Source organism: Lissotriton vulgaris, chromosome 10 (genome assembly GCF_964263255.1).
Source record: "Lissotriton vulgaris chromosome 10, aLisVul1.2, whole genome shotgun sequence".
Taxonomy (NCBI): domain Eukaryota; kingdom Metazoa; phylum Chordata; class Amphibia; order Caudata; family Salamandridae; genus Lissotriton; species Lissotriton vulgaris.
In genome coordinates this window covers 658,896,089-658,920,377 of record NC_141698.1, presented here as the reverse complement: position 1 = coordinate 658,920,377, position 24,289 = coordinate 658,896,089, and the positions used below count along the sequence as shown (strand labels likewise).

Genomic DNA, 24,289 nt, shown 5'->3' with positions numbered 1-24,289 from the left:
TAAAGAATTTCAAGTACTAAGTACCTTAAAGACATGCCCATCTGAAGCACTGACTAATAACACACCTCAAAAGTCAGTCTTATAGTCCAGTAAAGTTGAACAATGTAAATTGCTTATACACAGCACTGCAATGTATATGTATCATAATCAAATAATCAAGCACTGCATTATGCTAGCCTCATGCCAAGGTATAACCAGAAAGATAAAGAAAATATGTATTTTAACACCTAGAAGAAATGGAAAACCTAGTGGAGAACTGGACTCAACCCGGACCAGTCTACCTTCAATGTCTTCTGGTGGTGTACAAAAACCAAATTGGTGGCAGCAAGGCTAGGAGTAACAACCACGTCTACCCACACATCCTTCCTCGACTTGGAGAGCAGTCAGCTGGGGAGGGGGCAGTATTCTTTAGGGACTGCAAAGATAGTTAATTCCACCCACTATTATAGGTCCAGGGCAGAATGGTTAGGTGGGGAGTGTCTTTGCCTTTATGCTAAATTACTTCTGTTCTAAGCTCAATTTTAATTATCAAATCTTTTCTTAAGACTTTTGGGGATTTTATTTGAGATTGCATGCTCAGTACAGAAACTAAAGTATGGAGTGCACGAAAATGTTAAACCTTCCCCACCAGAGCTGTGCATTTATTCCACATTCCTATGTGACAATGGCAAATGACACTACACATGAAGACCAAAAAATTGACGGACTACTTGACAAGAGACAGAAAAAGCACAATTAGACACAGCCATCCTACAACTCTCCATTGAAGGACACACTTTATAAAAATGTCCTGTTTTGTTGATTTGATGGGATGTTTTTTGTGAATGTAAGTTTGGGGGTTCCGAAACACTCTGCTGGACACTGTGCTCGCACCAAACTCCCCTACTTAATTCATGAGGTACAATAACTGCAGAATATGCATCAAACCGGGGTACGTAGTGGGAACACCCTCATCTGTTATTGCCAATTCATGTTGATCCATCACAGTTCAGTAAATGTTCAAGTCCAAGGCATTATCTCTACACATTAGCTCACCTTGATTATCCGCACATCAATTAGTAGAATATTCGAACTATTGCAATATAATTCTCTAATTGAGACTTCATGGTAAGTGTTCTTATTTATGCATCCTGGAAAGACCGGCAATGTAACAGGTTGATTTGTGCATTTTATCACTTTATTTAGCTCGATTTAATAAAACGGTGAGATTTTGCAGTATTGAATCTAGTTGTTTTCATGGGTTGCGGCATCAATCATTACGTCCAAATCCACTCTTGATCATTGTATTCGGTACGCTGTCCAACTTATAGAGACAAGGCACTCATTGAATTGGCATAACATAATTTAAGCAGGGAGCTGACCCCTTCTCCATCCATCAAATGCCTAATATATCAGATTAACACCTCCACATTTGTTCGTTGTTAATGGCACAAGCTCTGTCGCGTATTATCATACTATTATAAATAAACAGAAGGACACAAGCCACAGTGAAACTTGGGTACAAATCAAGTACGCATCAGGAAATAATGGTTTTGCTTGCAAAGAACAGTTTAAAAAACAATATATTTTCAAATGCATTAGCTTGTCAACGTAGCTGAACAAAAATAACCTCCTCAGACATTAGGCATAAAACAGTTTATTCATAAATGTGAGCAATTTTCATATAGCTTCATAACGAATGACTGTAAACGACTGTGCTTAGGGCAGAGGAGTGTACAACACACACAAAACAAATAAGTGTGAAAACTATTTTTCGGAACAAAAATTGCCAGTCCTTATTGCAAAACAAGTGGCGAGGCAAAATGGCCACCAGGGTTTGAACCTTTTGTGCAAATAGAGGTGTTCGTGAGGCTTCATCCTGATCTTGAGGTATTCTTTCTTAGCAGTTCGACAGCCTGATGGTTTCCAACTTGGGGGCCCGATTAGGATGGCGGGCGGCTAGCGGTGCTGGGACCGGCCACCAGTGGCTGCAATTAGGATGCCACCGTGTCCGTGGTATCCTCTATTCCCAGCATTGTGGCGGGCAGTGCTCACAGCACCGCCCGCCACAATGCTGGGAATGCACTGTGTGCGTTGTCATGCACAAGGTGACAGGCACCCAGCGGTGCCTGCCACCTTGTCCATGACAATTCGGGCCCGCAACGGGCCCGACAGCAAAATCTGCATGCCTTTCCGTGGTGGCATCGCCGCCACAGAAAAGCTGCTTCCGGCAACCATGCTAATATGGATGGCGGTGTCTAGCAGACACAGCCATCATATCTAGCCCCTTTTCCGCCCGGTCGACTGGCGGAAAACCGGCCAACGGTCTTTCCGTCCGCCAGGGCCCCCGCAATACTAATATAGCGGGGGGAAATGGGTGGCGGGCGGAGGGAAATGTAGGGTGGATCACCACCGCCATGCGTGCGGTGGCGATACGCCCTACATTGTAATCAGCCCCTTAGTCTTCAGGCACAGCATTTCTTCATCTGCATGTAAGCCGAAAATAGAATTGCCAGAAAAAGGAAAGTTCAAAATTATCTGTTGAGCTTCTGTCTTCAAGTCCTTATGTCAGAGACATGATGTAACCAGCATGGCCCGAACAGCACAATAAGCATTTGGGGCTAAGGAATCGGCCAATGGGCTGATGAAGCGGATTAGATATCATTATGCCTTCCTGAACGACTTCTTAAAAATCCTCTGCCCTCTTAAAGCTGCTTTTTAGTGAAAAACTGTACAGTCCTATAGAGTTCTGTTATAGCTGGCAAGTTAAAGCAATAGCATTGGTTGTTTTCATTGCAATCGCCAAAGTCCCACAAATGTTCCATTTAACAGTGTCCATCCACTTACTTTTCTCCTCAGAATGGAAAGTGGAAGCTAGAGAACTAGTTTGCAGAAACTATTACTGAATCTGGTTGAGAATCCGAATGGAGGTAAAGTGGACCATGATATGGAGGTTTTTACTTTTCTTTTGCTGCAACCTGCCAAGTGCAGTTAGCTGAAGCCAGCATAAGAAGCAACGCCACTGCAGGTTCTAATTTTCATGGTACCGGAAGTAAACGTGGCCTCAAGGAACAGCAATGGCGTAGCATTTTAAAATTGACTAAATAGATCCATTAACACCTTCACCGCGGTACGATTTACCGTGGTGCGCTGGATTTTTCAAAAACCCACTTTACATGATGAGCTCAGCTCGTCATCAGCATCGAAGGGGTTAAGGAGTTCATAATGGAATATAAACCTTTGCAGCTCCTTGAACAGCATTTAATTGAATGTAACAATGATGTTGATTGGTGAAATTCTAGGAGGAGAAAACTTCAACTCCGGACTGAAGAGAATGAAGAATGAAAACAAGAATATGTATGACCATGGCGAGGAGCTCACTAACCTCTTCTGAAATATCAAGCGGGAAAGGTTGCTTACTTATGATCCTAGTTCTCTTACAGAACCCTCACCATAGTCATAACCACTAAATAGTCCTACATGTGGGCGGGACTACTCAGTGATTGAGACTACTGATGAGGATCCCCTGGAACAGAATGATGCTTACACTGTCTGGAGTATCCTGGAGTGCTAAATATCTGTCTAGAAATAAGAGACTTCCTCAGGTGAGACTTAGAAGGGGAAGCCTTTAAGGGTGGCAGACAACAAACAACTGGGTGAGAAGCTGTAGGAGGTGCTGGATCCAATGGTGAAGCAGGAATGGAAGAAGCAGATGAAAGAATTGTAATGTCAGAGCTCTGAAGGCCGTGAAGGCAGGCAACCTATACATGCACATTAAAACATTAAACTCTATAAAACCTCGATTTAGAGGTATTGTGAACTTATCTTTTCTTCAGCTTACAAACTCATTATGAAAAGATCTGATTGCTGCATCCGATGGGAACAGATGTGGGCTTCGGTGTCGTTTTATTTGCTGGCTTGGATGTCGACATGAGACTTGGGGAAGTATGCAACTTTCATATCATTCACTGACTATCATCAACTTTTGGCAAGAAAGGGAGCATTTGGGTTCCTCACACCATAACCTCTCTATGGAACATCTTCTAAGGCAACCTCTTATGATGGTGGAGCAAGTTAAAGTAGAAAGAGCGCAAAAAGCACCCCTCTCTATGTCCTAAGACATTGCTGAAGTGGAATCTCAACACATAGGCTGGGTCTTTCTGCAGGCAATGTTCATGTATCTTTGCTCTGTTCTTCAAAGTCTTCTTGGATATTTTGTGACAAAAAAAGACACTCCTTCAGTAGATTATAATAAAGTAGTCAATCGTGTGGATTTCTCTACCATCTTCCTAACACAGGAAGGGCATTTTATAAAGATAAATAGAAAAAATTTTGATGTAAAAAAAAAAAAAAAAAAAAAAAGGGAAAAATATACCACTCCTGACGTAAAAGATGTTGAATGATGCTTTTGTACAAATTGGAAATAATTTACAAAGGGAAACAGGCAAAAAGGTGTAAATCTTGCTTCAGGGGTCTTGTTACAAGGCGATGGAAAAAAACAGGATTAACTGTCATTGACTCATTGACAGAAATGGGTGGGTTACTGGTGTAGCCGTCTTTCTTAAAGGAATCAGGTGAGTTTTCTAGCAAGTTATGGATGCAATGCCTGTAATTTCTCATGTTCCCTTTGATAGAATGTCCTGAAAGAGTTTTTATAATCACTTTCATAAGAGTACTGATTCTTTACAATGAAATTAACTTATTTGGCATTTTTAAGAAATCATGTGAAAAACTGGCAACTATAGCCTGCAGAGAGGCTTTGATATTTTCCTGTTTTCTCAAAACTTGTTTCTCTTCTGAAACTTTTTTTTATATACTGTTGTTTGAAAAATTGCTTTGGGGGCCCATTTAACATCAAGTGTATGAAGGGCCTGTTCTGCCACTGTTTCTGGTTTTGGAACGAAGACTGGCAGATCCAGTGTTTGATTTAGGTAAAAAGGAGAGATGAACTTTGGTAGGAATTTTAGATTTGTTCATGGCCAAACCTTTTCTTGAAAAACCTGAAAATAAGGTTCCTCAATGGTTAATGCATGAATTTCATTAACTCTTCTTATGGAAGTTCTAGCTACAAGAAAAGCTACCCTCAAAGATAGAAACTGCAAATGACAAGAATGCAGTGGTTCAAAAGGCGTGGACATTAGTCATGTAAGCACAACACTTAAGTTCCATGATGGGGCTGGTGGGGTTTGTGATGGAATAACCCTCTTTAAAACTTCCATAAAGAACAAGTTACTTACCTTCGGTAACAATATATCTGTAAGAGACATAGATTAGTTAAGGACTCCTCACTTTAGAATTACCCCCAGGCGTCAGACTGGATCCAGAGAATTGTTTCCTCAGCAGTACCCCTGCGCGTCGCTAGGTGGCGTCGGTCGACTCCGCGTTTGTCGTTGGCGTTGTGGTCGCCGGAATGATGTTGCGGTATCTACTTAGACGTCGCCCTCGCACGCTGACGTCAGTTCTTAACACGACATTCCACGCCAGAAGCGCAGAGCCATGCAAAACGTGGTGCACAAAAACTAGGGCCCTGAAAGGGAAGTCCCTTACCCTAGAAGTCAGTTTGCAGAATGGGGAGGATGGGTGGGGCGGTGAGGAATCCATAACTCATCTATGTCTCTTACAGATGTATTGTTACTGAAGGTAAGTAACTTGTTCATCTGAAAGAGACAATTAGTTATGGATTCCTCACCTTAGAATAGATACCCCAGCAATACCAACCCCGGTGATGGGTCTGCAAACCAAATTCACACCAGAAAGTCCCGGAGAACTGAACGGCCGAAGAAGCTGTCTCTCCGGACTTGGCTGTCCAGGCAGTAGTGTTTGGTAAACGTGCAGTGAAGCCCACGTAGCTGCCTGGCAGATGTCAAGAAAGGGTGTAAGAAGGTGGATTTCTGACTATGGTTACCCCCAAACTTTTTGCCTGGTTTTTTAGCTTGTTTTTGACATAGTTGGCCTGGGATCCTGCTATTCAGGGCCCCAGGCTAATTGCTCTCTCCTTAAAATGGGCTCCATGTACCTTAGGTGCATACACAATTGGAACTGGTTCACCTTGTAGGCCCCTGTAACAGTGTACCATAGGTACCCAGGGCATAGGTGTAGCCAAGGCCTACCAGGGGCTGCAGCATGTATTGTGCCACCCCTGGCCTGGCCTCCATATTTGACACAACTGGCTGATCACTCAGCTGGGGTAAGTTGGTGTAATCACCTCTTACTTCGATATAGTATCCCTATATCTAACCTTAACTGGACACATATGTTCCTATCAGCCACTCCTATGGAAGGCCTCATCAATCCTGGAGGCAGAGTGCTTGGAAATATGTGAGATGGTGCTCTAGCATGAGCTGAGCCTGTCTGCAGCTGTCGGGAACCACTCCCTTAGCCGTTCCGGGATATTGCCATACCATTTACTCTTAAGTGCATTATAATCCTCGCGGTTATATGCTAACTTTGGTTTGGCTTTATCAAAACATGTTGAGTAAGGTGTCATACAATTTGGAATACTATCCCCTCGACAGTTCTGTCGACGGGGATATCATTCCACCCTTCTAGAGGGACCCGACATGTGTGTAGCCTTAACCCCGGTTAAAGTTAACCAGAGCCTCGGCATCACAAAATGGATGCTGCCACCACAGACACAAGTCTGACCTTCTGCTGCTGGGAGTCCTTCCAGCGAGAGAGGCTTGGATAAAGGGTTTCCTGCCTTGGGAGGTGCGAGCACCACCCCAGACAGGATTTTGTGTATTGGGTAGGACAGGGCTGAATAGATTGAGAAATGCCCGGGGCACACAAGGTGTCCCCGTGCATAAGCCAGTCCAAATCGGTCCTGGGACTTTCCAGACCCAGGCCTGGCGAGGAGCTGGACAAAGGAAAGGGGGTGTAACCGCCCCCCTTCCTGGTCCCACCCAGAGGAGGGACCTAGCAGGTGATCCACCCCTCAGATTGGTAATAAGAGTGGGAGCAGTGCCAGAGCACCGCAGATCATCCTGAATCAACTTTAAACGAAGAAGACGACTGGACTTCGACATTCTGATGCACAGAAGACTGAAGAGAATCTCCCTTGTGGCCTAGGAGTGGCCACCCTGTGAAAACAGGTACTAACCAGCAACTCGACGTCTGCTTTGCCGCCGCCTCCTGCCGGAGCCCGAGCCCGACAAGACCCAGACTCCCAGACTTCTCACAGCCCGATCCACAGTCCCTGCAAAGAAGGGACCCGTGGAGGCACCGAGAGACGTGGGACCGGACCCCTTGGAAGACACTCGAAGAGCTGACAGCGCAGCATCAGAGGTACCCTCGACGTTGTGCTTTGGGGACTGAGAACCCCCACCACCGAGCCGCCCTTGCACCGAAGATCAGCCCCCCAGCATCTCCACGATCTGCGTGGGGCCCTTTTGCATTGTGCCACTCGACGCGCCATCCCGGCCACTAGCCACGTGGTCAGAGACCATCTTGGCGACGAAACCGATGTACTACACTGCGGGTCTGGTTGCTCCAGACTTGCCCTCGCTCCTGTAAAAGGGAGCCCTCGCTCTGACCTTACTGGTCCGAGTGATAAGCCTTTTTCGACTTCTGCGTGGCTTGCATTAGCCAAGGCCTGTTTGCTCCGATCAAGTTGCCGACACCGCCAACAGTGAGAAGCCTGCGTGGGACAGCTCGTGACCGACTCCTGGACGTCCTCGACCCCTGGTGTCCACGTGACTGCAGAGAGAAGCTACACCTCAACGCCTGTTTGCACCCGACATCGCCTGGTTCCAATCTGGTTCCACTGTAGTCACTGGCTAGTGACTTTGAACATTGTCCCTTCTGCTTTCAGGTCTTCACATCTTCGGATCCACCCTTGGATCCACCGGAACTCTTCACATCGAGCCGCCTGCAGCATCTTCAGCTCCAAGCACCATCGACCAGCGTGACGAAACCCGACACTACTTCGACCCTATGCACCCGCGTCCTGTGGGTGAGGTAACTCAGCAACGCCGGTGTTCCCACACTGGTACACACCTCTAGGGCCTGTGTCTCAAGTTTCAGCTTTCTAGGTCACTCGGAAGGTTCCGAACTAACTAACTTTATAACTTTTACGCACCATAGACTTAACATTGGTGAGTGCGTGCACTTTAAACACTGCACCCGAGTCCCGCGGGCCTTTCCCGACTTAGTCACTGCTAGTCCCGATCAGCTCCAGCGATTCCCAAGGCCCTAGGCCTGTTTCCTTTCCGAGTGGTATCTCTTATACCACTTTCTTAGTATATGGTTTAGGTGGCCCCTAGGGCTCATCCATATTGTGCAACTTTTGTGTATTTTAAACTGTGTTTTGTTTAACGCTTGTGCTTGTGTGCTCATAAAGAGTTCAGGGGATATTTGTAGTTAATAAATATATATATATTTTCAATATATATCTGTGTGGTGTCCTTTCATTTGGTATTCAAGGGGGTTGTGTATAGTAATACAGCTGGCTTCACATGCCTTTCAGAGTTTAGCCTAAGACTGCTTTGTCCATGTTACCACTAGGATAACTGGTCAATATGGTTGACTTACAACCGATCATCATAAGGGTTGCTTGGCATGATACAAGGTGATCACTAGAACTAGTGAGCATCATATATCAGGCCAACTTCTCACAAAGGGGACTCCACGTCCCAAAGCAGTAGTGGCTGCCATCGCCCTGGTGGAATGGGCATGCAACCCCACTAGAGGTTCCTTTTTCGCTAAGGAATAGCAGATCTTGATGCAAAGAACGACCCATCGGGAGATGGTTTGTTTTTGCACGGCCCGACCTTTCTTGGCGCCCACATAATTGCAGGTTTATATAGCGCTAGGATCGACTCCCGGAGGAGTATCTCCGCGCTTCGACCGCTGCGAAACCCTTCCTGGCTTCCCTGAGAGATGGTCCCTTAGTGGGTATCTCCAGGGTGAGACCAGGCATCCCCGGCGGTCTGGTGGGGCCGTTAGTGAAGATGAGGCAAGCTAATGCCCAGAGTTGCCGAGTGTGATCGCTGATCAAAGTGGGCACCGAGGCGAGAGAATTATCGAGTCCGCTGACCCTGGTCCAGAAACCTGCCGCGTCGGGAATCGAACCCTGGTCCCGGGCCGTCCTCTGCTCTCGGGTCTGCCGCCTCTAACCAGTGAGCCACACTACTTCACGCCATAACCAACAAAGAGCTGGTCATCCACCCGGAATTGTTTTTTATGCAATCCAGATAGAACGAAAGAGCACGTTTTGGATCCAGATGGTAGAGCCTCTCTTCCTCTTTAGAAGGATGCAGAAGCGGAAAGGAGGAGGGCAAAGTGATGGTCTGTCCTATATGGAAAGAGGTAACCACATTGGGAAGGAAAGAAGGCCTAGTGAGGAGGACAATTTTGTCCAGATGAACAGCCAGGAAAGGAGACTTAGAAGAAAGGGCTTGTAGCTCACTCACCCTGCGAGGGATGGCAACAATAAAGGCAGTTTAAAGTGTCAAGAGCCTGAGAGGACACTGGGGCATCATTAAAGGAGTTGGAGGAAACAAAGTAAGTAATGCCCTAAAGGAAGCGATTTACAATAGGGGACTTGAAAAGAGAAGGCTGGTCAGGCAGCCAAAGTAAAGCCGAAATGGTCGAAAGACAGCCTTTGAGAGTGCCCAGAGCAGAGCCCTGCTGGGCCAAAGAAAGAATGAAGAGGAGAACCTCTGAAAGGGTGGCAGAAAGGGGATCCACAGCCTTTGCTGCGCATCATGCCACAAACTTGTTCCATCTACAGACATATACCATTTTGGTGGAGGGACGCCTGGCTGCCAAGATAACATTACATACTTCTGGAGAAAGGTCGAAAGCTGTCAACTGTCGCCGCTCAATCTCCACGCAAGGAGGTGGAGGCTGAACAGGTTTGGGTGGAGGACTGTCCCCTGCTGCTGGGACAGAAGAGCCTCCTGAAGAGGAAGTCTGATCGGAGGATCGATGGCCCTGTGTAATAGCTCAGGATAACAGACTCTTCGTTCCCAATCCGGGGTCACAAAAATGACTTGGGCCCGGTCGCGCTTGATCTTCTTCAGCACTCTGGGCAGAAGTGGTATTGGTGGAAAGGCGTATAGAAGACCGCAACTCCACTTGCGACGAAAAGCGTTGCTTAGCGAGTGCCGCCTTGGAAATTCCAACGCACAGAACTGCTGACATTGTGCGTTCTCTTCAGTGGCAAATAGATCTAACCAAGGCTCTCCCCACTGCGGAAAGAGACCTTGCACCACCTCTGAATGAAGACACCATTCGTGATCCATCATGCACCTGCGGCTGAGTCCGTCCGCCCTGGCATTCACAGAACCTGCCAGGTGTTGAACCACCAGGGATATGACCTGATGTTCCAGCCATGTCCAATGGCGGAGAGCCTCTTGACATAGGGTCCACGACCCCACCCTGTTTGTTGCAGTACCACATGGCGGTGAACACCTGCACCACTCTTCCCCGGACAGAGGGAAGGAATACTTTTAGGGCAAGACGAATCGCCCGAAGCTCCAGAAGGTTGATATGGAGCCCAGACTCCGCTGGAGACCAGAGGTCTCTGATCTCCACCTCTCCCATGTGGCCTCCCCACCCCAGCAGTGATGCATCTGTCACCACTGTGAACCCTGGTTGGGGAAGGGAGAGGGATCTGCCGTTGACCCAATCCCAGTTCGTTAGCCACCAATGCAATTGCTGTGCAGTATCTGAACGCAATCGGAAAGATACCCCTGATGCTGTGCCCACTGGAACATCAGGTCCCACTGCAGAGCCCGCATATGTCACCTGGCATAGTCCACCAGCAGGATGCAGGAGGCCATGAGGACGAGTAGCCTCAGGGTCATTCTGACCGAAACCCGGGATAGATGATGAAAGATTGGAATCATAGCCCGAATATCGCGGACTCGCTACTCTGGAGGATATTCCCAAAACTGCGCTGTGTCCAGAACTGCTCTAATGAAAAGGAGCTTCCGAGCGGGAATCAGGTGAACCCCAGAGAGTGCAGGAGGTTGGCCGTAGTCTGGAGGTGGGAGACGACAGCCTGGGGCGAGACCGCCTTCAACAGCCAGGCATTGAGATAGGGGAAGACTGGAACCCCTGGTCTGCGCAGATAAGCTGCGACCACCGCCATCACTTTCGTGAACACCTGAGGGGCACTGGTAAGGCCGAAGGGGAGCACTGTAAACTGAAAGTGCTTGTTGCCTACAGTGAACACTAGGTAACGCTGATGGGCCAGCAAGACAGGGATGTGAAAATAAGCGTCCTGCAAGCCCAACGCTAACATCCAGTCTCCAGGGTCGAGAGCAGACAGAACCTGAGCCAGGGTCAACATTTTGAACTTCTCCTTCCGGAGGAAGCGATTGACGTTCCGGAGGTCCAAGATAGGACGCAGGCCGTTGTCCTTGGGCACCAGAAAGTAGTGGGAATAACAACAAAGACCTACTTCTGGGGCAGGAACGCGCTTGATGGCTAAGTTGGCCTAGAGAGCTGTAACTTCCTGTTGGAGAAGGGGCAAGTGATCCTCCGACATGCGATTGGTCTGAGTTGGCATGGATGGAGGGGTAGTCTCGAAGCGGAGGGAGTAGCCCCTTCGGACTATCTGCAAAACCCACCTGTCTGACGTGATGTTGAGCCAGTGTGGGAGGTGATGGCAAATCCTGCCACCCACGAGCAAAAGGTGGCCCTGAAAGGTCAAACTAGGAGGACTTGGAGGCTGCTGCAGAGGGGGTGCTGGTGGACTGGCCCGCCCGCTAGCCCCCAGCCCCACAACGGTGGTTCCCACGTCCCCGGTCGAGCAGAGGCTGGACAGCTTGCGCAGGCCTGTGGCTCTAGGCGGAACGTGGTGGGGCACCCCTTCCTTAGCCACAAAAGGGGCAAAAGGCAGACCTCGCTGGGCAGGTGGGTGTGAGGCCCAAGGACCTGGCCGTAGCCATTGAGTCCTTAAAATGCTCAAGTGCGTGGTCCGCCTTGTGACCAAACAAGCGACGGCCATCAAAAGGCATGTCCAAAAGTGTAGCTTGGACATCACCCGAAAAAAAAGCCAGTAGACCTCAACCAGGCATAGCGTCTAAGGGCTACAGAAGTGGAAATCATCCTGTCTCGTGAGTCAGCAGTGTCCAGCCCACATCGGATGGCGAACTACGCTGCGTCTCTCCCTTCGGCAACTGCAAGGGAGAGCACGGCCCATGCCTCCTCCGGGCACTGTGGCAGCACCTGCGCAACCGTGTCCCACACCGAGTGGGAGTAACGGCCCAAAAGACATGCGGTGTTCACCGACCGCAGTACCAAGCTGGAGGAAGAAAACATCTTTTTCCCAAGGTGGTCCAGCTTCTTGGATTCCCTATCAGGTGGTGCGTTAGGGAATGCGCCTTTGGAAGTCGCGGCTTGGACTACCAAGCTCTCAGGGGTGGGGTGGTGAGAGAGGAAAATGGGGTCGCCCAGGGCCGGGTGGTGGCGTCGGGCAATCATCCTATCCACAGGAGCCTCTGTGTTGGGCTTGAACCAAGTGCCCAAAAGGATGTCCGTGAGGGCCTCATTGAATGACAGCAGGGGCTCCGAAGAGGCTGCTGCCGGGTGAAGCACCTCTGTCAGGAGGTTGGTCCTGACCGCCACCGCAGGAAGCTCGAGGTTTAAGGCCCCGGCCACCCTGTGAAACACTACTGCATAAGATGCACCCTCCTCCGTAGCCATGTTAGGGAGAGAAAGCATGCCAAGGTCTAGGGAGGTGTCCAGACCACTGGCATCACCCAACTCCTCTCTCCAGTCCGGTTGCTGTAACAGGTCTGCACGAGGGTGCACAGACCCCTCCCAGTCCTCCTCGCCCTCTCCTGGTAGCCACTCAGGGCGGTAGGAAACATCAGGGGAGAACAGGGGTACAAAAGTACCAGTCGGCACCGGTCCCGACGTCAGACGACGTCGGCCTGGCTCCGTGTCCTCATCGAGGGGGAGGCCGGGGCAGATGCTGGCTGGGGACACAACCGGCGTCGGAGGTAGCGGGGGTGTCGTCACTGGATTCCACTGGAGGAGGAGTCACAAGGTAAACAGGCGCCCATCCGGATCCAGGCCTGGATCCTTGGGGGCCCTGCGGCGCCGGAGTCAAAGCCGCTGGCATGGAAGGCCTAGAGCCCCCAACTGAGTCCGCAGGGCGCGCCGGTGGAGTCGGGCTGCCCAAAGATGGAATGCAAGGCTTCATAAAAGTTGCAAAGCTGGGCAGGGGTCACTCCGGCTCCCAGAAAGCCAGGGAAGGGCGGAGTCGACCCAACAGGCTCCGCGGGCGGAGCCAGACGACTACTTTCTGCTTCCTGCATCGCTTCGGCCGACGGACGGGGAGAGTGCAAAAAGCGACAATGCTCCTTCGCCTTCTTCTTGTGCTTCGACTTACCCGATGACGAGTGGTGGTTCCGCGACCGGTCCAGCGACCTCCCTCTCAACCAAGACCTCGAATGGTGTGGATCGGACTGCCGGGCCTCGAGATGCTTTCGGGACCGCTCCCACAAAGAATTCGGGGGCATGGCCCAGCAGTCGGAGCACGACTTTGGGTCGTGGTCGCGCTCCAAGCACCAAAGGCACAAGAGGTGCGGGTCCGTGACCAACATCAATTTGCGACAGGAGTTGCAAGCCTTGAAGCTGGTCCAACATGGCCTCCCTTTGTGCACCAGGAGTTGAAGTACTCAAAAAAGATGTTGACGAAAGTCGCAAAAACGGAGTAAAAAAGTGACTTGAGGTACCGCTCTCTCCAGATCTGCGCTGGTTGGCACTGAAAAAGAAAGAACTGACAACAGCGTGCGAGGGCGGCGTCTAAGTAGATACTGCAACGTTATTCCAGCAACCACGACGCCAATGACGAACGCGGAGGCGACCGACGCCACCTATCGACGCGCAGGGGTACTGCTGAAGAAACAATTCTCCGGATCCAGTCTGACGCCTGGGGGTAATTATAAGGTGAGGAATCCATAACTAACTTTCTCTTTCAGAAAATAAATCCAGGGCTGCGAGGCCGTCTGGGTCATTAGGCAAGGTCAGGGTCTTTCAGCTGAGGCAAGGTTGGTGCCCCGCCCAGGCAAGACATATCATGGTCGTTTGCAAAGTATGAAAAAAATGACATGGTGGTGGGATGGCAATATTCAATAAGAGGTAGAGCAGTCAAGGGACAACAATCCTCTTCATCAAGGAGATACGACCCATAAATGCGGGAGGAGTTTAATCCATCCCCGAAACATGGTCCTCTAGCTTGGATATCGCAGCCCTATAATTTTCAAGTATAACAGTCGGCCTGCTATGGCTGACGTGAATTCCCAACTATCTTAATGAAACAAGGGCCCAGCATAGGGGCAACGAAAGGGGCCGGACAGTGGTAGATGGAGTGACCAGAAGAACAAGTTACTTACCTTCGGTAACGCTTTTTCTGGTAGATACAATATCTGCCTGTGGATTCCTCACCTTGTGAATATCCCCCTTGCGCCAGCAACGTTCGGAAAATTCTTCGTAGCACGCCGGCGTGGACGACGTCATAGGAGCACGGCATCGCGCGCGACTCCGTCTGACGTCACCGACTCCATATAAGGCCCACGTCGGCGTGATGACGTCAGTTCCGCCCTTTTTTCCGTGCCTTCGAGGCACCCGGACGGACCAACGAGTATATATATATATATATATATATATATATATATATATATATATATATATATATATATATATATATACATATATATATATACATATATATATATACATATATATATATACATATATACATACATATACACACACACAATGTACACAGTACATGCAAATCAAAAGCAATTAAAGTGCAAAACTATACAAAATCAGATAAAACCATAATTACATTTGCACATAAACCCAGGTATAGCAGAGTGGACAACGGGGAGGCGGGTGGGTCAGTGAGGAATCCATAGGCAGATATTGTATCTACCAGAAAAAGCGTTACCGAAGGTAAGTAACTTGTTCTTCTGATAGATACATCTGCCGTGTGGATTCCTCACCTTGTGAATAGAGTCCCACAGCAGTCCCCACTCCCGGAGGAGGGTGTCCACTCTGCTACACCAGGAAATCTTGGAGAACAGAGCGCGCGAAGTGGCCGTCCCTCCTCACCTCAGTATCCAAGCAGTAGTGCTTCGCAAAAGTGTGGAGGGAGGCCCAAGTCGTGGCACTGCAAATGTCCTCAACAGGAACACCTCTAGACAATGCAGAAGTAGCAGACTTCGCTCTAGTTGAATGAGCTCTAATACCCTCAGGAGGGTCCTTAACCGCCAGAGAGTAGCAAATCTTGATGCAGAGAATAATCCATCTGGAAAGTGTGCGCTTGTGCACCGATCTGCCCTTCTTACCGCCAGCAAAACCCACGAAGAGCTGATCGTCTATTCGATAGTCTTTAGTCCTATCAAGGTAGAAACTAACCGCTCTCTTCGGGTCCAGGCAATGAAGCCTCTCCTCCTCCTTGGAAGGGTGTGGGGGAGGATTAAAGGTAGGAAGGGTAATGGATTGACCTAGGTGGAAGGGAGTAACCACCTTAGGCAGAAAAGCAGCCCTGGTCCTAAGAACCATTCTTTCAGCATGGATGGACAAAAACGGGGGCTTGGAACTAAGAGCTTGAAGCTCACTTACCCTCCTTGCCGAGGTAATTGCAACCAAGAAGACCGTCTTAAAAGAAAGAAGCCTCATTGAACACTTGTGTAAGGGTTCAAACGGCGAACCCATCAGATAGGTTAACACAAGATTCAAGTCCCAATGAGGCACAATGAAGGGAGAAGGAGGGAACCTATTAGTGAGTCCCTTCAAAAACCTCAATACCACCGGAGATTTAAAAAGAGAGGGCTGATCTGGCAAACAGAGAAAAGCCGATAAGGCCGAAAGGTAACCTTTGACAGTGGCAACAGCAAACCCTTGCCGTGCCAGAGAAAGAGCAAACAACAAGATATCAGATAAATGAGCCTTTAACGGGTCAACATCCCTCTCCCTACACCAAGATACAAACTTAGACCACCTATACGAATAAATGGACTTGGTGGAGTCACGCCTGGCAGAAAGTATGACATCCACCACATCGTGAGGGAGAGAGAAAGAATTCAGATTGCCCCGTTCAATCTCCAGGCATGAAGGTGTAATGTCTGGAGGTGGGGGTGTAGAACCTGCCCCTCCATCTGAGAGAGGAGGTCTGCCCTGAGAGGGAGACGGAGCGGCGGGTGAGAGGAGAGGTGGAGAAGATCTGTGTACCACACCCTTCTTGGCCAATCCGGGGCGACCAATATGACTTGGGCCCGGTCTTGGCGAATCTTCCTCAGAACCCGAGGAATCAAGGGTATGGGAGGAAACGCGTAAAGGAGCTGACCTCCCCAGCTCAACTGAAACGCGTCCCCCAATGCTCCTTGCATCGGATACTGGAGACTGCAGAATGACGGGCAGTGAGCATTCTCGCAAGTGGTGAACAGATCCACCCAAGGAGTCCCCCACATCTGAAAGATGTTGCGAACAACTTCCGGGTGAAGCCTCCACTCGTGGTCGGCAGAGAACTGCCGACTGAGAATGTCCGCACGTACGTTCAAGACTCCGGCCAGATGATTTGCCATCAGACAAATCTGGTGGTCCTGAACCCAGGACCAGAGACGCAGAGCCTCTTTGCAAAGACACCACGACCCTACTCCTCCCTGCTTGTTGATGTACCACATCGCGGTCGTGTTGTCCGTCAGGACCTGGACCGACCGACCGTGAAGGGAAGGGAGGAATGCCTTGAGCGCCAGACGTATGGCCCGCAATTCTAGAAGGTTGATGTGAAGCAACCTTTCCTCCGGAGACCAAAGACCCTTGACCTCCAGATCCCCCAGATGAGCACCCCACCCTAGAGTGGATGCATCCGTTATCACCGTGGCCACCGATGGTGGAAGCTGAAAAGGCTTTCCTTGAGACAGATTGCCTTCCACGCCCCACCAAGACAGATCCGCCGCAGTTTCTCTGGAGATCTTCACTGACTCCCCGAGATCTCCGTTGTGTTGATACCACTGCCTGCGGAGGCACCACTGGAGTGCCCTCATGTGCCAGCGTGCATGGTTGACCAGGAGAATGCAAGAATCCATCAGACCGAGCAGGCGAAGGACCTTCAGGACCGGAACAACCGCTCCATTGTGAAATAAAGGAATCATTTCCTGAATGTCGCGAATCCTTTGCGGAGGAGGGAATGCACGACATACAGTAGTGTCCAGTACCGCACCTATGAACAGGTTGCGCTGGGAGGGCACCAGGTGAGATTTGGGCACGTTTATCGAAAAACCCAACCTGAACAACAGCTGCGATGTCTCTTGCAGGTGATGAAGCACCTTCTTGGGCGACTCCGCTTTGATCAGCCAGTCGTCCAGATACGGGAATACAGGTATCCCCGACCTCCTGAGATGTGCCGCCACCACTGCCATCACCTTGGTGAAAACTCGAGGCGCAGTAGTAAGACCAAACGGAAGGACCGCAAACTGGTAGTGTTGCGATCCCACCGTAAATCGGAGATACTTCCTGTGCGACTTCAGGATAGGGATGTGAAAATACGCATCCTGCAAGTCGATTGACACCATCCAGTCTTCTTCCAACAGCGCTTGAAGAACCTGCGCAAGAGTGAGCATTTTGAATTTCTCCTGCTTGAGATAGAGATTCAAAATCCTGAGGTCCAGGATTGGACGTAACCTGCCATCCTTCTTGGGGATCAGGAAATACCGGGAGTAGCACCCCTGACCCCTTTCCTGCTCTGGAACCACCTCTATCGCACCTTTTTTGAACAAAGCCAGGACTTCTTCCTGCAGGCGAACAAGGTGGTCCTCCGAACAAAAACCCTGGCAAGGAGGGTAATTGGGAGGGAACTCCTGGAAAGGAAGAGCATACCCATTTTCTACGAGATTGAGAACCCAAAGATCTGATGTAACCGATTCCCAATCCCGTAGAAAATGAGTAAGCCGACCCCCCACCGGAGCCACATGATCCAGAATGGCGGATCTAGGGCTGCTTTGCTGCAAAGGGAGGGGGTTGGTTATTAGAGGAAGAGGAGGAGGAGGAGGAGGCCTGACGTCCACGACCACGGCCCCTTTGCTTTCCTCTGTAGGTTTTATACAGAGGATTCTGACGCTGCTGCTGCTGTCCTTGGTTGTAGGGACGAAAATTGGATCTGCCAAAACCCCTGAACTTCCTAGCCGCAGAGCCCCTTGTCTGAAGGCCCAAAGACTTCGCCGTAGCCCGGCTGTCTTTGAATCTCTCCAGAGCTACGTCAGCCTTCTTGCCAAAGAGGCCTGTCCCATCAAATGGCAAGTCCAACAATGTAGACTGAACATCAGAAGAAAAATCGGAGGACTTAAGCCATGCGGCCCTTCTTGTTGCAACCGTAGAGCCCATGATCCTGGCAACAGAGTCCACCGTGTCCATACCACTCTGTATAACCATACGAGCTGCAGCCTGAGTATCAGCAACCACCTCGTTAAAATTCTTCCTATCGTCCTCTGGAAGCTTAGAAGAAAGTTGTTTAACAGAGTCCATCAACGCATGAACGTATCTCCCCAAAAGGCAAGTAGCATTGGTGGACTTCAAGTCCATGCTACCCGAGGAGAAAATCTTTTTAGCAGACTGGTCCAATTTCTTAGAGTCCTTGTCTGCCGGCACCTGAGGGAAAGAGCCCGCAGCCCTGCTGGAACAGGCGGCCTGCACTACCAGACTCTCCGGTGCAGGATGCGAGGAAAGAAATTCAGAGTCATCAGGAGCCACCCTGTAACGCCTTGCCACTGACCTGGAAACCGCAGGAGCAGACAAAGGTCTCTTCCAGACCTCCTTAATTGGTTCAGTTAATGCCTCTGTAAAAGGAAGTGTAGGCTCTACAACTGAAGAAGGCGAATGCAAAACTTCCGTAAGGATGTTGGGCTTGTATTCAACTGTGGGCAAAGTCAAGCCTAGAAAATCTGCAGCCTTCCTAATAACAACATGATAGGGTGCTAAGTCCTTAGATGGAGTATCTGAAACGGATGGCAAACCCCACTCAGGAGAAAGTTCCAGGCCACTTGCGTTCTGAAGGTCCTCAAAACAATCCTCCTGATCTTGCAACTCTCCTTCCTCAACCTCGGAGTCCATATACTCCTTCTCCTCCAAGAGGCGTTGTGCCCTGCGCCTCGACCATTCCATGCGGACCGAAGTCGATGGATCCGGCAACGACTCCGACGGCGCCGGAGCCGACGTCGAGCAAGGAGCCTGAGGACGGGAAGCACCACGATCCGAATCACCACGAAGCCGGTCCGGAGTCGGCGAAGCCGCATGCGAAGTCGACGACCTCGGCGGCGCCGTGCCGAGCCAAGGAGTACAAGGCGTCGGCATAAACGGCATAAAGGGGGCCGGGGCATAAGCCTGGGGCACACCCAAATTGAAAGACAAAGGACCCATGGGACCAACAGGTGCACCAGTGGGGTACATTGCCCTCGAGTAAACTCCAAACATGGCGTTTAAAAACTGCGAGGGATCCTGACCTGGACCTGGAAAGGGTGGGTACGAACCCAACGGCCGCTCCGAAGGAGGCTGATCCGGCAAAGGCGCACCCTGGCCCTCTTGTTCTTCAGGCTCCACAACCGGAGTCGGAGCTCGAGGAACCTCTTCTTCATGCACCGATGAATGGTGCGACTCCAGATCCTGTTCCGGCTCCTGAACTGGAGAACCAACGTGAGATCGAGCCGGAGAAGGAGACACGAAGTCCTTGCCAGAGTGGTGTCTGGAGTGATGTTTACTCCTCTTATGCTTCTTTCTCGAGGAGCTCGAAGCATGGCCTGAGGCCGACTTGGATCCGGACCTCGACCTCCCTCTGGACCTAGACCTCTCTCTGGACCTTGATCTCTCTCTCGACCTCGCCTTGGCCCTCGAGGCCGACCTCGACTTCGACCACGACAGCTGTCTCGACTTCGAGCGCCTGGACACCGACCTCGAAGGCCTTCCGGCTTCTCTTTCCTTCACCTTTGCAAGCAGAAGTTTCGCCTCCCGCTCTCGCAAGGCTTTGGGGTTCATCTTGTCACAGGAACGACAGTTCTTAACATCGTGACCCGAACCAAGACACCACAGACAGTCGGAATGCGGATCGGTGATCGACATCATCCGGGAACAGGAACCACATTGTTTGAAACCTGTCTTCCTCGACGACATCCTCGGCGAAGAAGTGAATTCCAACAGAGAAACTGTAACAGCCAAACAGAGAAAAGATACAAAAGTATCGCAGAAGATCCCAGAAACCGTTAGCGTCGACGATGCGGAAAAAAGGGAACCGACGTCATCACGCCGACGTGGGCCTTATATGGAGTCGGTGACGTCAGACGGAGTCGCGCGCGATGCCGTGCTCCTATGATGTCGCCACGCCGGCGTGCTACGAAGAATTTTCCGAACGTTGCTGGCGCAAGGGGGATATTCACACGGTGAGGAATCCACACGGCAGATGTATCTATCAGAAATACGAAGATTAAGCCTGCCAGGAGTTGCTAGTTGGAGAAAAGATGTTGGGAAATGGTGCATAAAAGAAGAAATGAGGATGAAACTAGTAAAGTTGGATGAAAAGCTGGAGGAAGACCTCAAGCAATGGCATCTGGTGATCAAAAAACTGCAGCTTCCTCCTGATGAGCACCCTCCTTGAATGGGACTAGACTCACATTCCGTATTGCTGGCTCAGGTAATACTGCCCCGGGGCGCCTTTGGGGACTTATAGGGATGTATCGGTAGTAGAGTCCCCCACATCAACGGATATACAAAAGCTAATATCCCAAAGGACGAGATTGACTCGGGACGACCCTTCCATGACAAGAGCTAATCCTTGTGTAATCCTCATTAGAATTTTTACCAAATGGAGATAGATGTGGGGCTGGACTTCAGGACGAGAATTGCTTCCAAACTGTGGATGTGCCACATCGCTGCATTTTTGGTTGGTGCTCCACTTACTGTTCTGATCGAATATTAGCGGCTCCCCCACAGAATGCCATAATAATAAATGTAACAAGCATTGGAAATGCAATATGTCTTGCATTTGTTTGAGTTAGAGATATTGGCATTGTAAATGGCAATGTGTTTTACCTATGGTATGGAGTGTGTGCATGTGGTGTGTAATAGAATTATGTGGCTTCAATTGGATTAATTAGTTGTGGAATTGTGTGGAATTAAATTGTGTGATGTGGAGTGGATTTATGTAGTGGAATTATGTGGCATGGTGTGTTGTGGAATTATGTGGATAGTAATTGTGTGGTATTGCGTGTACTGGAATTAAGTGCAGTGGGATTGCGTGTTATGGAGTGTAATTATGTGGAATGGCATTTTGTGTTGTGGAGTGGTATCTTTCCAGCCACCATGGTAGTACTGTATATTAAACTGTTCATAAACACAAATGGCCACATATAAATGATTGGTAAATGCAGAGTGCAGCTATGACCACAACTGTACAAGTAGTCTGCTTACAAATGGGCATACCTGCAATTTATTGGAGGCTATATTGCTCATTATACAGGACCATGGTCTCAGAGCCACCACCACCCAACATCTGTTAGAGAAACATTGAATATCAACTATATGGTCATGCAAGCTAATGACAACTCTGATCAAATTATACTTTCAAAAAAGGTGGCTATTTCAGTCACAATAAGTAAGCTATGAATCCACACAAGATCACACTGCATATGAAAAATACAAAACAAAATAGCTTGTCAGCAAAAATGTATCTCGCTATAGAATGAAATGTTTATTTGAAGTTTACAAGTATGCATAATGCCAGTTTCGTATTTTAGTTTTGAGCCTGCTGCATTGGCACTCTACCCCCCCCTCACCCCCCACATGCTTTTGTCATATGCCTTTGAGGCCACTAGTAGGGCCAACAGGTAGGAGATCAGTTTCTGTCGGGGTAAATCTTTATCATTCAGAATACTTAGAATCACAAATTGGGGAAAGCATTGGGAGTTCATAGTCAAGTACTTCGCCTAGTTCCTGTAGCATCGTCTCTCACTATTGTTCTATAATATTACATCAATCGTAGGACATGATCTGTAAGAAACATATGGTGTAGATAGCTACCTTCTTTGCATCATACAATTTAAATCATACAAATGTGGTGCAAACCAACTGCTGAGGTTAAAGGGGGTTACCTTTAGGCAATGTAGTCTTACATCAATTGTAGGATGTGCTCTGTTGGCGTCAGATTCTATTTACACTATCATGAGAGCTGTAATTGACATCAACATATTGGGTTTAAAAGATAAAAGATTTTGCTTTTGAAGCCGTGGCAAATAAAGAAATTATTAAAACTGTCCACAAAGTGCCTTAAAATCTTTGCTTAAAGCTTAACAAACTTTCAAAAATGAATGCTCTTGTGGATATGTTTTTGTAGTGAAGTGAAGAAAAGTCAAGAACATTTCACTTTTTAAGTGGTTAAAAGAATCTCTAAGACGAGGGACATTTTTCAGAACAGATGTCTCAGGGATGCTTACAACAAAATCAAACAGATTAAAAAAAATGTTGTATTGAATCAGTGTCATTTTCAGAAATTGGGGACATAGATACAGTTCTTCTTTTGAGAATAGGCTTAAACTGCACTACTTATTAAAAGATATCATATATAAATGTGCCTCAATGAGGTAAACATCGGCGCTGACATCTATGTGTGACCAGTAGGTCCCAAATTTGGATACATCGGACCAGTTCAGATATCCCTTCCTTCCAAGGCCGTAGATTGATGATCCTTAATACTTGTGGCTTACATTATTAAAATATTAGTATATCACACATGCGTGGCACAGGTTCAGGCTCTTCATTGCTGCTTCCCTTTTCACTGCCTTCAGTACCTCTAAATCACTAGCAATGGAGGGTTCCAAGTTCAGGAGGGGAACATAGGCTTTTTGTCTAAGTGTTCAAATTATGTTACATTGTGGAAAGAAATCTCCCGAAGCTGTTATTAAGCTCAAATGTTATTAGAATTTTCTCATTGTCTGCTAGTTGTATTCAGCATCCAGTTAAATACGCATTTACGCATTAATGCATTCAGCAGAGCCAGCAGCTTTGTATATCTATAGCACGAGCTAAAATCCAAATAGATTTCTATGTTAACATTAGATCAGTTGCAGTTGAACCTTTCTTTTTCACTTAGAAGACAATGGAAATATTTTAAAGTCAAAATTATGCAGAAGCCAGAAGTATATTCTAAGATTTATCAAAATAACACCTTGCAAGTAGTAAGATTCATAATGCATCTTACATTATACAACATTTTCTGTAATACCTTTGCTAGACTGGGGATGCTTTGTAAACCTTTGTTAAGCGACTATTTGTTATAAAAACTATGGCAACACATACCATTAACCATGTATACATATTAAGAAATAAAGGAAATTCGAAAGCAAAGGCAAGCTAACTAAGGACACGTTCCATGATGATGAATTGATGTAAAAATATTATTGGTTTTTGATGTATGAAGATATGGTAAAGCAAACATCAACCATGTTCTTGGTTTCAGTTTCTTTTTTTGCCACCGACTTTCAGAGGTTACTATCTGTAATGAAAACACATCTGGAACAACTGAAATGGTTTACTTTTTTTCCTTTTTAGGTCTTGCTGGTGATGCAGCGCGAAAGCCCTGTCGCCAGCGAGATCTATTGTTATGGACTTGCCTGCTGATGGCGACGCGTGCACTTTCTTGGACGGTCACTCACGCCAGGTTTACAGCCTATCACCCATCACGCAACTACACGCTGACGTCATATCCGCTTTGGAATGCTTCTGGTGTAATCACACCAACGTCCAGCTAGACTCAGTCGCTCAGCTAGGTACCAGGAGTCGGTTGACTGTAAACGGCTGCTCGTAGACAGCCTGGCAGAGTTGCCGTGAGGGTGGTCTGGCACTGAAATGCAGGTACTGTCTGAGTTCTCCTTATCGGCATTTGTATGGAGGGATGAATGTGGAAAGTTTGACACAAAATGACTAAACATGAGGGTCAGACCCTTTAAATAATTTATTTATTTGTGAAATATATGTATAACACCCGACGAGTGTTTACAATATGAAAATGCTTTCGAATAAGGTGTTGAACAAGTATAACATTATGCCTTGAAACAATAAAAGTTTGTGATCTCAATAGTGAATGTACATTATTTTAACTAAAAAAGTGTTAAAACACTAATGTACATATAGGTGTCTATGGATAAGCTTAACTACCCCGATTTTTTCGAACTATTTGAGTAGTCAAATGTATTAGTGTATTCGACAGTGTATCGTTATTACAATAGATCATAAAACAAAGATACACGGGATATGAATCATTAGTAAGTTAAAATACAAATTGTTATTTGTAATATCAATACAT

The 24,289-nt window shown here is 48.2% G+C and overlaps 1 protein-coding gene across 4 annotated transcripts in view; it reads right to left on the bottom strand.

Moving 5' to 3' along the window:
* UBE3C (ubiquitin protein ligase E3C) overlaps positions 1–24,289 on the bottom strand; it is a 1,218,167-nt gene that overhangs the window by 1,096,902 nt on the left and 96,976 nt on the right. The gene's annotated exons all lie outside the window — the stretch shown is intronic.